This window comes from Aedes albopictus, chromosome 1, assembly GCF_035046485.1.
Source record: "Aedes albopictus strain Foshan chromosome 1, AalbF5, whole genome shotgun sequence".
NCBI classification, from domain to species: Eukaryota; Metazoa; Arthropoda; class Insecta; order Diptera; family Culicidae; genus Aedes; species Aedes albopictus.
The window spans coordinates 323,027,986-323,043,315 of record NC_085136.1 but is presented as its reverse complement, the minus strand read 5'-3'; positions in this window follow the sequence as shown (position 1 = coordinate 323,043,315).

Below are 15,330 nucleotides of genomic sequence, written 5' to 3'. Positions count from 1 at the left end.
ATCTCCATTTCATCTAACTCTACCTCACCAACCGCTCTTTTCATGTTGCTATGGGAAATCACCGATCAAAATCCACCCCCGTGAAACTGAAGTCCTCCAGGACTCGGTGATTGCGATCACTTTTTTCTTCGTAGCAGTAAATAGTGTTTTCATTGATCCACCAGTAAGAGTGTATATCTTGGTCCCCTAGTAACCATGCTTTGGCTACCTTAATGATATTTAAATTTTTAAGACCGCAGTGACCCGAAACAGCTTTATCCGATACTACGGAAGTTATATCAAAAACACGAATTAAATAAATCATTTATTTTGCTCTCCAGGATTTTACCATGAAGGTGAAAAAGAGATGAGTAGAGTAAAACGGATCCGATATACTGATTTCCAGCATCTTGCAGCGAATAACACCTTCCTTATTTTAACTAGAGATTTTTGCAGCTTGTGCCAAAATTTATTCCAATCCATCCACTCCGAGCAGAGATATTTAATTCGCGTTTTATACCTAATTTTTCCAATTGTGCAATGTGTGTGATATCTCGAAAGTTCTCATATAGCTGGTAAATGGGACAAATGGCCCCTTAAACTTTTTCTGTAGCTGCTTGGTCTGTCAGATCCGGAATATCAGATGATGCAGGCAGATGGTCTACTTTTCCGGGCTCATCTTAATGAGTTCAGCTCTGATACCATCACCACCAGCAAATTTATAGTTCTTAACCTTTCAGGACGCACGCCCTTTTGAACCTAAAACTTCACCGCGCTCGCGCTGTATACGATCAACAGGTTTTTTGGTGGTATTGTACTTTTTACAATGGCGCGCGTCCTGAAGGGTGCAATGCTGAATAGCATTTTAAGTTCCCTCAACGTGGTAGTTGGCTCGTTGTTGCTCCCTGCTGTACTGACATAGTCATTTCTCCCGTTGCGCTGGTCCTCGATGTCTGCACTCCCCACACTATTCAGGTGTTCGTCGTAGTGCTGCTTCCACCTTTCGTTCACTTCATGTCCGTCCGTCCAGATGATCCTGTCGTTATCCCTGCATATTTCGGCTCGCGACACGAAGCCTTTGTGGGATGCGTTGAGTTTCTGGTAGAACTTCCGTTTTTTTTTTTGTGCAATTCCATTTGTTTTTTATGTTTATGATCATGAAAAGTTGCAGCGCATAGTTTACTAATTGCAAAAAGTCCATGAACCCTAGTTTGGAAATGTGGACCATTTAATACAGAACAAGGGCTTCCAATAATGCTTGTTCACAGTTATTTCGTAAGTGCTATCATTATTGTGCCTATCTTATCATTAAGTGTAAGCAAATTTCAAATTGGAAGTCAATATTCCATTACAGCGAATTGCGAGCGTGTAACGAGCTCTGGGGTATGTTTTACCTCAATTAGATATCCTCTCAGCCGAGGCACATGTATTTATTTTACGATACTTCGATCGCCGCCCGGTAATGGTCTTACGAACGTTATTAACCATTTTAAAGATTATCGCTAACTACGACAACGACGACGTGCAGGCGGTAGATTATTATGCTAAGAAGGAACACAGCCAGCGCTCCTGTTCCTGGCTGCCATGTTGATCCGAGGTTAATGATTGGCGCGTAAATATTTACGAGTTCTCTTCGGGGGTTCAGGCGGGCAGGCAGCCATCAGCCAATTTTGCCAACCAACCAACAGGCTATTAGGAGCTTTCGTAAGGGCGATTTGCTTCCGGTCGATTGAAAGTACACCGAAACAATGCCGGTAATCGGATCCTAGAGGAAAAGATTATCGGAAAGTGGCTTTCGTAAATTTGCCAAACGACCTTGTGCTGCTGCTATGTTGTGTAGGCAAAAAGTAATCTCGGTGATGATGATGAGCCGGCTGTGCCTGAGGGTTTTGAACATATCAGCCAGCAGCGCGTGGAATGGTTATGGGGTTTTTGACAGGTGGTTTGAGTTTTGTTTGATGGGAACAATGGTTCGGAATTTTACGGAGGTCTTAAGAGCCGAAGACAATCTTAATAATTTCAGTGTTAAATTTTACTATGTTATTTTTAACAGAGTTCCTTGGTAATCATTGAAATATCTCTGATGGCGAAACTTCCACTTCAGGCGACATTCCGGTTCACGTCAATGGAAGTCTGTGGATAGGTGAAATCGGTTCTTTACGCAAACAATACCACCCCCAACCTGGTTTGACCTGATTCCTTGCGGACCATTGCATTGCTTGAGCAATATGGAAGGATTCGTTTCCATAACAAATCATCATCCCGAAAGACGAAGGGAAACGGAGAAAACGGGCTGTCTTATGGCTTGGCAGTCATTTAATCTTTTGAAGTGTTCCCAGTTATTCCACGCACATGACAACTTCATGTTGCTGGTTCTGGGGTTTTTCCCAGAAGGCAGGTACGGAAAGGTCCCAACCTAACCGCATCTTACCTTGTCTTGTGTGATGAGAAAAATTGCACAGATGTTCTCAAGCAAGTTCCCATAATTGTCACGCGTAATAATTACGCATGATTGTATAATATCATAACCAGTTTAATAGATTTTAGGAGATTATAACCATACACTGCTCTACTCCGGCTCAAGTATTGGAATAAACCAAATATAACCCGAAGTTTGGAACAACACAGAGAGCTTATGTGAAGACATTTTTGAAAAGTTCGGTTTAAAACCACAGTTTGTATGGGGAACTAGGAATGTACAATTCTGAAGAAAAATTGTAGGCAATATACTTTTTGCAAAAGGCTGTTTTACTTCACGCAAATCCCACACAAAATTAGCGGTACTGTAATGGTTCAATACAGCACTGATTTGCGTTGCGTAATGAACCATTACGGCACTGTTTTCAGTTTTGATCAACTTCTTGATGTTTTGATGCTTTCTGGAACAGTTGAAGGATGAAGTAATACAGTTTATTTGTGATGAAAGAGGACTGCATTTTCTTATATTTTAAACGCATTTTTTGAAACGTCATAACTTTGCTGAACATGGACAGATTTGAATGAACTAAAAATTGTTTTCAATGTAAGGGTTTAAATTTAACCTGGAAGCACTGACATTGGCCTTTTTTATTACTAGATTGTTTGTAGTATTAATGTTTTGATGACCGAAATTTAATGTGGACAGCTTTACATTAGAAATTTCATTGACATTTTCTCAGGCTTTTCCTTTGGAACTATTTTTTTCATAATTCCTTCCGCGATTTCGACAATTCGATTGAGAATTCCTTTAGAAATTGTCTTTGAGCGTTTCTTCAAGAATTACTTCGAAAAGTTTCTTCGGAAACTGCTTTGATCAATGAATGAACTTTTAAAGTAATTATTTTGGAAATTCCATACGCTATTTTTTGGAAACTTCTTCGGACAGGAGAATGGGCACTTTCGGCCCATCCCATGTACACCAATGACTCGTATCTTATCTGAATGGTTTCATTGAAACAAGAAGAAGTCTCTTTGTAATGAAAATTCGATAAACTGGGGGCACGGTTTTTCATATATCTGATTTGAAAAACCCCTCTCAATCGTTTGTAAGAACAATACGTGTTGTGTTGGTCCTCGCATCGCGTCCCGTGGTTGTAGTTTAATCAGTTTATAAAAAAAGATAATCACAAAATCACAAAACGATTATTAGGGTATCGCGCCACTTGGACGGTGGCTTCTATATTCGTCTATTTGCCACTATAACTCAGTCAACTTTGAACCAATTGACTTGAAATGTTGTACACGGGTAGATACTATACCTATCTCACCACATTCCAAAAGTTGTGTCAATTGGTTCATATTTGACTGAGTTATAGTGGAAAACAGACGTATATAGAAGCCACCGCCCAAGTGGCGCGATTCCCTACTTTAACTTAATTCTCCTGTGTATAGAATTATTACCCCATATAAACATTTTCATGTTTCGTGGAGACCTTTCAGATAAAGTATGAGTCATTAGTGTACATCCCAAACAACATTTTGATGACCAGTTAGTCTTGTAGAGGTTTTGAAAACCATCATTAAACCAGATACACTGGAACCTCTTTTTATGCATATGGATGGGACTGAATAAATAAAAAATGTGCATAAATTAAAAAAGGCAAAAAAAGATGGAAACTTATGCATAAACTAAGTATGGGCTTCAATGAAGGAATCTAGTTCGCGAGAACAGGCCTTGCTCCTGGCCATTTGGGGTGGGGCTAAGGGGGTTTACAGAAAGTTCCCAGAGAGTCAAAAGAAGGGGATTCCAAGGGGCTTCAAGGGCGTTTTAAGGGGTTGTTCCAGGAAATTTGAGGAGCCTCTAATGAGCGTTCTCAAGATTTGTTTGCGTGTTAATGGGAATCCGGGGAATTCAGGGTCATTGAATAGTATTGATAGCGTTCAAGAACATTTTAAGGCATTTTAGATCAGAGTCATATCAGGGTGTTTCAAAAACACCTTTAAATCAAAGGATATTCCAGGGGCATTTCAAGAGATATGTGCTGGGGTCTCTAGAATCTTCTGAAACTTCCTGAAGTACCTCCTAGATCCCCCTGGAACCCCCTCAGACCCCATGTAATGCACCTGAGACAGTCAGAAACCCCCAAAAACTCCTCCGTAACGTTTCCGTAACGCCTCTGAATCTCGTCGAAAATGCTCTGAACTTTCCTGAAATGCCTCTAAAATCCCCCTTAAACCTCCTCGGACCTCATGTAACGCACTTGGGAGGTACCGTAACGCCTCGGAAGCCCGCCGAAAATTCTCTGAAACTTCATGAAATGCCTTCAAAATCCTCCTTAAACTTCTTGAACCCCATGTAACGCACATGAGAGGCTCCGAAACCCCCGAAAACTCCCCCAAAACCCTCCCTGAGATCTCCTGGTACTCCGCTGAAACCCCTAAGGACCCCTTGAAACGCCCCTGTAACCATCCTTTGGTGTCTCCTACAAACATCTTCTGTACGCAGTTGCAATAGTTCCCGTCATTATCAAATATTCTTATGCACAGTACTGGTTCTGAGTAGCTTCCCCTCTTTATATGCAGGTCATAAAAAAGGTGCATAACTTAAAAGTTTATAAAAATAACATGCATAAAAAGAGGTTTTAGTGTACCTTTTATTTTGGTTTTATAATGGTTTCAAGAACCTCTTAGGGGCTGTCCATAAACCACGTGGTTATGGTGGGGGGGGGGGGGGGGGGTTCGGCCAATGACCATTTATTCTGGACAATTAAAAAATTTTGTATGGACAAATGACCACGGGAGGGGGGGGGGGGGGTTTGGAAAGTCCCAAAAAAATGACCACGTGGTTTATGGACAGCCCCTTATAGTCTATTCAACTAAAAAATGTCACTTATGACGAGATGGACCACCATGCGCGTAACTACAGCGCATTTGGTCCCTCAGCTACAATGTCATGCACGCTGGCTTTAGTGCATAACAAGCGAGCACGAGATTGGAGCTGAGGGGTCAAATGCGATGTGGACCACACACCATACATTTGTGTTTTTCTTTAAAAATTTGTTCATCAAGGTTCAAGGGATTCGTCATTGATACAATCGTCATCATTGAAAATACAAAAGCAGTTTCAGTAATTAAAACTTTATTCAAATGTATTTTTTTGAGAAACTTCTCCAGAAATTTTTTGGGAATTGTTTTGGAAAATTCCTCTTAAAATACGTTTACAATTTCTTTAGGATTTTTTAGCAGCTTGCTTCTGAGGTATTTCCTCCGAATTTTTATTTAGATTTTTTTTTGTAAATCTAATTTGGGAATGCTTTTGAATATTGTTGGCAACTTCTTTGAAAGTGTTTCGATATTTCCTGTAGAAACTTCCTTGGGAATTTCTTAAGATGTTTCATTTGACAGCCCTTCAGCATTTTTTTTAAATTTCTGAAGTAGTTATTTTCTGGATTTATTTTTTCAAATTATACGAGAGCGAGAGTGAATTGTATTTTTAGTACCGAGACTTACTCTCCCACTCCGCATATCTAGGCGTCGAGAGCTCGGTTCGGTCGCACGCTCAAGCGATGAACTGCGTCGATAAAACGATTTTCCAAAGAAATTAAAAACCATAAGAAATTTACAAAGGAATTGCTCAGCAAAACTCAATTGGACTATCGTGATTTTGAGTGAAACTAACGAAGAGCTAAACATAAAACAAGGTGGAAAAAATGCCTTCCTTTGTAGTTCAAAGTTTGCTTTATGTGGCCAGAGTAACAAAATATTCAACAATTGAGAGTCAAGTTATCTTCACGAAAATATTCAGAATACTCCAAAACAAGGTCTGATAATTTTTGGATACAATGGAACTTCTCGATTAAGGTAACGTTTTCTGAATTTAATTTCATTGTACAGTTGGAGTACTTAAAACTACGTATAAAGATGGTTTACGAGAAAGAGGCAGCGAGTGGAGTTAAGGGGAACTTAAGGTGTGTTCAGAAGTGAGAGATGAAAGGGATATGGAATACCATATTTAAGGTTCCCTGACAAAACTACATTGAGCATACGTCATCGGATATACATGCAAAACTTGTGTGTTGAAAGAAACTCATGCTTGCATAACCTCATGCAACTATGCTAAATGTTTGTATGAGAATCTTCAAGAACTCCCTTGAAACTCGTCAAATCTGCAAAGGAAAAACAGTATGAAACGTCTTTCATTTCTTATTAAACTTTCTGATGCGCCCTTAAACGTCTTGAACCGCCTAGAAAAAAAAAAACATTGAAACGCTTCTCAAATCACCCTTAAATCTCCCGAGAGCACATGCAGCCTTTTAAAACTCCTTCGAAATCTTTCGAAGCACCCTGAACCGCCTTGAAATTCCTTAAAATGTTTGTTAAACCCTCTTAAAACCTCTGTGGTACAGATCTGAGAGACATTGTAGCCCCCTAAAACCTTTCTTGAAGAAATCTCAGCAGATGTTATTGATGTTACCGTAATGTACCGGAATCTTTGAAGAAATTTCTTTAAAAAATCATAAGAAATCCCTGGAGGATTTTTTAAATGAATTCCTAGAGGACTTTTTGTTTTTAAAAATAAATCAATGAATGAAATTTTGTAGAAATCTTCTGATGAGATTCTTTAAATACTAGAAAAGTCTCTAAAGATATTTCTGAAAAAAAAAATCTAAAGATATTCCACAACAAAATCCGTACAGGGATTTCTAAAACAATAAATGGTGGATGGGAGAACAATCAGTCCAATTCTTGTATAAATCTTTAGGGGTCCCTAGAAATTCCTGAAGTAATCCCACGAGCAATTTTTCAAGAAACCATTTTAGGATAACTGTAAAAACTCGTTGGAAACTCTTGGTGGGAATAAAAAACGATTCCTAAAATTATTTATTGAGACATTTGTAAATGGAATTCCGGAAAAAAGAATCCCTGTGGGAATACCTGGGAAAACACCTGGATAAACTTCTGTAAAAATACCTTGCAATGTCTCTTGAGAAACTTCTACAGGAACTCCTTTACAAACTCCTAGGAATTGTTTCTGGAGAAATTTCTAGATGCAAAGATTCCCAATGAGATCTCTGGAGAAGCTCGTGAAGAAATATTTGCACAAATCCCTCGAAGATCTACTGAAGCAATCATAGGAAGAATTTCTGGAAGAATCTTTGAAATAGTTTCTATGGGAATCCGTGAAGAAAATTGTGAAGGGACCCCTGGGCCAAGCCCAGGACAAATTCCTGAAGGAATCTTTTGCGTAGTGCCAGAGGGAAAACTTCCTAAAGGAATTCTTGAAGACAATTTCGAAATCTTCCGGGAATCTCTGAAGGAAGCTGAAGAAATTACTTTCACACCCACGATGGATATTTGGAGGAAACACATGGAAGGTTGTATAGAGGAAATCTTGAAAAAGAAATATGGAGGATTCTCTAGTGAAATTCCTAAAGAAAAACTTAGAAAAAAAAAATCTGAAGAAATTCATGGAGGAATTTATGAAGCAATCCAAAGATACTCCAAAAAAAAAGGGGAACTTCTAAAAGAATCCAAGGGCTTGTTAAAATATTACGTAATGCAAAATTTGACAATTTTGGACCCCTCCCTCCCCCACGTAACAACTTATCGTTACGTAATATTTGAACGAACCCCAATTCCCTCCGAACAATTTTGGAAGGAATCCATGGATTTTGTTAAAGGAACTCTTAGGCAAATTTCTGGGAGAGCCTCTTTGGAACTTCGGAGGAATTTCTGAATGAATCTCTGGACGAATTTCTCAAATATTTCATGGGAGGCTTCGTTGGAGGAATTTCTAAAGAAATCCATGGATCTCTTGAAGAATTTCTTTAGGAATCACTAAAGATTTTTGAGTATATTCAATGTGGAATTTCAGAAACAATCCATGAAAGCTTTCCAAAATAATTTTCAAAAAAATTTTGGAGGTATCTCAAGTGGATTTTTGAAAAAAAAAAAAAATCCAAGGCAGAGCTACGGTAGCAATTCAGTTCTATGGCAGTCTTGAAGAAATTTCCAAAGGAATTCCTGGAGGAATTGCTGAAGAAACACCTTGATTAATTTTCCGTAAGAATCCCAGGAGATAATTTCATTATTACATAGATTTTTTTTTGCACAATAAATTGTAAAACTCACAAAGGTAATCATTTTTATTTTTGTGAAGGCGCAAAAGACCATCAATTTTCCATTCATTGGCTCAGTAGCTTGCATGTTAAGGGGCTGTCCATAAACCACGTGGTCATTTTTTTGGGACTTTTTCACCCCCCCCCCCTCTCCCCCGCGTGGTCATTTGTCCATACAAAATTTTTTATTCGTCCATACAAAATGCTCATAGGCCGAACCGCCCCCTCAAGACCACGTGGTTTATGGACAGCCCCTAAAGCACTTGTCAAGCATGTAAAAATCACGACTTAAAATCTCACCTGAGCTATGGCTTAGTTAATTAAAGCGTCAGTCTACGGAATACGGAGTAGTGGGTTCGAATCTCACCAGAACGCGATTTTTTTTCACAAGTTTCATCTTTCAGTTTGTTAATTAGCAACATTCTGTGCCTTCTAATTACAGGTTTTTTTTTCAGAATTTCCAAACTGTCTTAGTTTTGTCTTTGAAGTTGCAATAAAAAATCTTATTTGGGAGCAACTGTGGAAGCGCGCCGTGTTTGTCGTAAGCTGTCCTGGAAACTCGACAAACTGAATTGCGGGAAGTAAGGTACTTTCTTTTCATCTCTCCTCTGCAAATTTCTCTCCTTCAAGCTCTGTCTCTGACGCCCACCGTTTGGCTGAAATATTCCGAGGTGAATCAAATTATAACCCGGAATTAATTATTCATTCATTAGAATAATAAATCCGGAAAAGCAAAAGTGGTATCACTCTCGTTCGAATGCTGTGTGCCACCCGGAATGGAGGAGCGAATATTCAAATCCATCTTTCTTCGCCACTTTCCACATACATCCATCCATGGTAAAATGTGCCTACCATGGGTCCACCGGTGTATCTACACACGTGACGAAACGAAGACGACGACGACGTCGTCGTCAAAGAGGAGGCTATGCCTCCGACGATGCTACCTGATGCCATCCAAGGAGTCTGGGACGGCAAAATGAATTGAATATTCCGTCAACCCGAGAGAAAAACCCTTAACCGGCAGACGTAAGACTCGTGCCTACTAGATTAGCACCCGATGCCGAGAGCGGAAAACGAGCCGGGCGGGAAAGTCCTAATAGAATTGCGACAGCGCCAGCGATGATTGATATCTACAGTTCATAAAATATTTATCAAAATGTCGTCGTAAATATACCTACCTACTACGATGCTTGGTTTATCTTTGCTACCTTCTGCTGCGCACCTCCCTCCAAATTGGGTCCACCAGTCGTCGCGACGATGGATCAGCCAACGTGATTGTGGAATCCGGTGAAATTTTACTCCAGCTGGATGGGAAGAGAAAAAGCACGTGCCGCTCATGCGTGTGGTATCGCTGATTCAGAGCAAGAACTTGTCTTTCTTTATACCTACGCAGAAAGCAACTAATGAATAGATTCATAGTTTGGCATAATCTTATCTGCATATCATATTTCACAGCTGTGAGTGTGTTTCGTGTGTAATTTACTGCTTCAGTTGGGTTTCTTTGGAAGAAAATTATCTTACGTCTTCTATTACACACTGCTTGCCCAGCGAAAGAAATCTTCCACTTTTGTTTAGGCTTAGGCATGGGAGGGAAAGGAAAGGTTGTTCCAACTTTTTATACAAGTTTATTTAAAACTGAAGATCCAGGGGTGTCCAGATTGCCTAGTGGTGGTTAAGGCTATGGATTGCCAATCCGGAGACGGTGGGTTCGATTCCCAATCCGGTCGGAACAGTTTTCTCGACTCTCTGGGCATAGTGTATCATTGTACTTGCCTCACAATATGTATACAAATTCATACAATGGCAGGCAAAGAAAGCCCTTCAATTAATAACTGTGGAAGTGCTCAAAGAACACTAAGGCCAGGCCAAGTCCCAGTGGCGACGTAGAACCATGAAGAAGAAGAAGAAGTCTTCTTCTTCTTCTTCTTGGCGTAACGTCCTCATTGGGACAAAGCCTGCTTCTCAGCTTAGTGTTCTATGAACACTTCCACAGTTATTAACTGAGAGCTTCCTCTGCCAATGACCATTTTGCATGTGTATATCGTGTGGCAGGCACGAAGATACTCTATGCCCAAGGAAGTCAAGGAAATTTCCTTTACGAAAAGATCCTGGACCGACCGGGAATCGAACCCGTCACCCTCAGCATGGTCATGCTGAATACCCGTGCGTTTACCGCCTCGGCTATATGGGCCCTGATAAGAAGAAGAAGTAAAACTGAAGAAATTGCTTAGCCTATTGGTAAGCAAACGATACACCAATTTCACCCACCTAAATCGATTTCGATGTGAATTATTCAAATATTCCTTCACCGATTTTGTGTAGGACCTCGTATGCAATGAGTCTCTTTTACCTAAATAAAAAAAACAGTCGATAAGCTCATTAACAAGTAGGATCAAAGCAAGCATTCAAGGAATGGACATCGGCGCTGGAAACCCTTCTCATTATAATGGTAGCCACATCAACGCATCGAACCAGTCAGTATTGACCTTCGCCCATCCATGAATGGCCATGAGGTGATCCTTCAAAAAAAAATCTCATCAAAATCGTTCGCCTCCACATTTCTACCCATGGCTCATCTCTCTCTCTCTTCTTGGTGTAACGTCCTAATTGGGACAGGGCCTGCTTCTCAGCTTAGTGTTTTCTATGAGCACTTCCACAGTTATCAACTGAGAGCTTCCTCTGCCAATGACCATTTTGCATGCGTATATCGTGTGGCAGGCACGAAGATACTCTATGCCCAAGGAAGTCAAGGAAATTTCCTTTTCGAAAAGATCCTGGACCGACCGGGAATCGAACCCGTCACCCTCAGCATGGTCATGCTGAATACCCGTGCGTTTACCGCCTCGGATATATGGGCCCTCCAGGCTCCAATATGGTTGTTGGTAGCTAGTGGGTGTTGAGTGCATACCTTCCATCCATTTTCTATGCTAACGAGCGAGCGTGTGCGAGTTAATGTGTGTCTGAGTATGTATGTGGGACGAGAGATCATAATCGAGTTGTGCGATGTGCGGTCACATGCGATGATGATGCCAATTTTCGCTGATAATAATGCGCCTTTCTCTCCCAACTGTGGCCTCCTCTAGGTGCAGTCTCCACCCACCACCTTAATCTACCCATCCGCAGCTGCAGCCATTATGGAAGGGTGGTTAATGCGCTCGCAGAATGCATAAGGAATGTAAAAGCATTGGTGCGATTGAAAATTAAAAAAAAAATACAATATTCAGGAAACTTTAAACGATAAATAGGAAGACTTTTATAAAACTAGAAACTTCATTTCCAATTCTTTAGGACATTAGAAAATTCCTTTGACATTTTTTTGTTTTGTTTTATTTATTTTTTATTTTTATATTTTTTGTTGAGAATGCGCATGCATGATAACAAAAAGAACGAAAACAATTGTTGCATAAATCGTATGTTTTTGGAATAAGATGAGCATGGGGGCATAGGTTTAAGAAGGGTGCTTGTACCTTAATTTCTAGGAAAACATTTTCAGACATTTTATCTTGGAGAAATGTCGACTTGATTTCCTTTCGCGATTTCATCGCTCTTTTGGAAAATTTCTTCAATAGTTCATTTTAAAATTAATAAGGTTGTTCCATCAGTACAACTATAGGGATTTCCTACGGATATTTCTCTGCATTTGGAGGTACTTTCTTTAAAAACATCTTCAGTAATTTCTTCGGATATTTCTATGTAAATTCTTTTACGAACTGAAAAAGGAAATTTTACTAGAAATTTCTTCATCATTTCAGTGAAATCATTGGGTAATCCATACGCAATCCTATTGGAAAGTTCTTTTAAAATATCTCTTGTAATTACGTTCAGGAATTTGTGGATTTTGTGATCTTCTTCGGCATTTTTATTGCTATTTTTTTATTTCTTCGCCAATTTTCTAGCAATCTTCACCATTCCTACAACAATTTCTTTGGGATATCCTAATGCATTTTCTTTGAAAATTCATCCAGCAATGCCATTAAAGATTTCCTCGGGAATTGATTGGGATTTTTTTCTTAAAATTTTCTTCTTGATATATTGACAATTCCTTATATAATTCCTTAAGAATTTCTCTCGGCATATTTTTTTTGAAATTTTCTTTAGCAACTACGCGTAGGAGTTATGGTCGATGATTCCATTTGCAATGCTTTTGGAAACTTATTCGGAAATTCCTTCAGTAAATTCGAATTTTGCTTTCGATTCTTCCTTGCGAAATTCCTTAGATACTATATGTTGTTTTACTCGTTTGGAACTCGTTTGTCAATTTCTTTGAGAATTGCTGTGCCAACTCATTTGCGAATTCTTCTGGAAAATTTCTTGGGTAACTCCTTGAACATTTTTTTTTGGGAATAGATTCAAAACCCATTTGAATAAAAAATCAACAATTTATTTAGGTAATTCATTCCTAATTGCTTTGAAAATTTTTGGGATAATTCCTTTCTAAAATCCAACGATGATTACTTTGGAAACTTCATAAGTGATTCATATTGGGATTCTCATATTTTTAAAGAAATTAAAAATAAAATCACATGATTAAATTAAAATTCTCATTAAATTTTCTTATTTTGTTTTGCAGTACACTTGTTATTTATAGAGAAATGTGTGAAGGCAGAGTAAGAAAAATAATTAAAAAAAAAAAAATTGGTAAACAATTCTCGAGAAAATGTAATTCTTCTGATATAAATTGTCCTTCTGTTATTGGCTATTTCCGGTCAAAATTAGTTTTAGGCGGAATTACTTAATAGCTTCCAACGTTTCGGCCCTTGGTTTGGGCTTTCTCAGGGAGGTCTAAAATTGTGTTTATTTATTATGTTCTGATACATTAAAAATTTGCAAGGCGACCCAGATATTACCTTGAACTTTCAAAATTTTGTCAATAAATTATTTTTATCCTTTTTCAAAATGATCTACTCTGTCCAAAATTTTCCCAGAAATAGGGGGGTTGTTACAGGCAGGGCCAGATTTGAAGAGGGGATCCTCATTTTTAATGGACTCCGTAAAATTTCCCACCACTAGTTTACAAACCGAAATAAAAGTCGTAAACTTCTTTCAATAACCATCTTTTCTTGATACATACTTACCAGTGTGGTTCAAAAAATCGTTTTTGCTCCACACCGCTTATTCGTTTCGTAACCAGATTCTATGCCTTCTCCCAAAGTTTGAGTTCATTTGGTTGAAAATTGAGACTGCACAAGCCTTTCAACTTGTGCAGTCTCAATTTTCAACCAAATGAACTCAAATTTTGGGAGAAGGCATAGAATCTGGTTACGGATCGAATAAGCGGTGTGGAGCAAACACGATTTTTTGAACCACGCTAATACTTACGTGCTAATTTCAAGACCGTTCTTAAAAAACATGTAGAACAGTTACATTTACTTAGAATTGAAACTCTTCAATTAGCTTCAGTTTTCTTTGTTTTAATTTTGAGAATTGATAAGCAACTCCTTCGGTATATAATTCCTTTGTGGTTTCCTTCGCATTTTTTTTTTAAAACTCTTCCGGTAATACCATTGGAAAGTTCATCGGATATTCTTTTGGGAATTGGTCAGGAAACTCGTATTGCGGTCAATGATTACTTTTGCAATACCAATGAATATTCCTTCAGGAATTCTTATGGCAATTATTATTTATGTATTCCATTAGCGGTATTATTTTTAGAAATTCCATTCCTTCGCCAAATCCTCTGGGAACTCCATGAGAAATTTCTATGGTTATTCCTTTGACATTTGATTCGGAAATTCTTTTGAATTTAAATGGAACTTCTGCAGTTTTTCAGGAAAAGATTACCGAAGACATCCCAAAGGGGGGGCTTCCCGGATAAATTGACGAATGAAATACCTTACTTTTTGAGCATGAGCATGAGCATGATTGACCGCCCGCGGTTGCTCCTCTGTTATTGCAAGGACAGCTGCATTTACACAAAGAACCAACAGATGATGCTTGGGATTAGCTTTCTCTTCATTGTGTAAATGCAGGAATCCCAATACTTTTCAATAAGCAATACCAGCGCCGGCCGCGTCCGAATGCAGGTCAATTGAGGATAGGGAAGGAAGTGATGACGTGATTCTCGCTTAGGCCAATAACCGAGGAATTCTCTGCGTTACTACGAGAAATCACTAGGAGTTTGGACAGGGGAAATGGAGATGTGTTGAGGATTTTGTCGTGGTAAACGAGTGTAATGTTTTGAATCGCGATTAATAATGCGCTCGCGAAGAAATACTAAACCTTGGACGACGAACGCGATCTTTTGTGCCTCAAAACTCACCCTACATAAGTTATTCATTCGCAACTAAGGAGAACACAATGCTAAACACCGACGCATCTGTAGTTTGCGTTTCCGCGCGAGACAATGCTGAATGCGATCAATTCACAAGTATTAACAAAATAACACGTGATAAATAAATCAGAAAGATCTTACCGCATGGTTCGCTGTCTATCTTTTGCCGACCCTCTTTTTTCCAGAAATTCATGCAACCTTTATTTGAGTCAAAACATTTATTCATTTGGACTAAAATATTACAAATGTCGACACCGAATATGACGAACCATTCAAATTTTTGTGTTCATGCAAAAAATGAAAGGAAATTATTTATTATCAACTAAATGTGCATTTGGAACTAGCGCCGACACATGACGTGAGGAACTTTTCAATATTTGTTAGATAAATACACAAAAACCAGAGCTGCAGCATCTTCCACTAACTGGCCTCGAAATTACACTGAACTGCTACAACAACACAGCGGCACTTCCTTTGCCTCCAAAAACACACTAAACCGCCTCGTACGAAGATGAGTACGCACACAGGACGACGACGCGATGC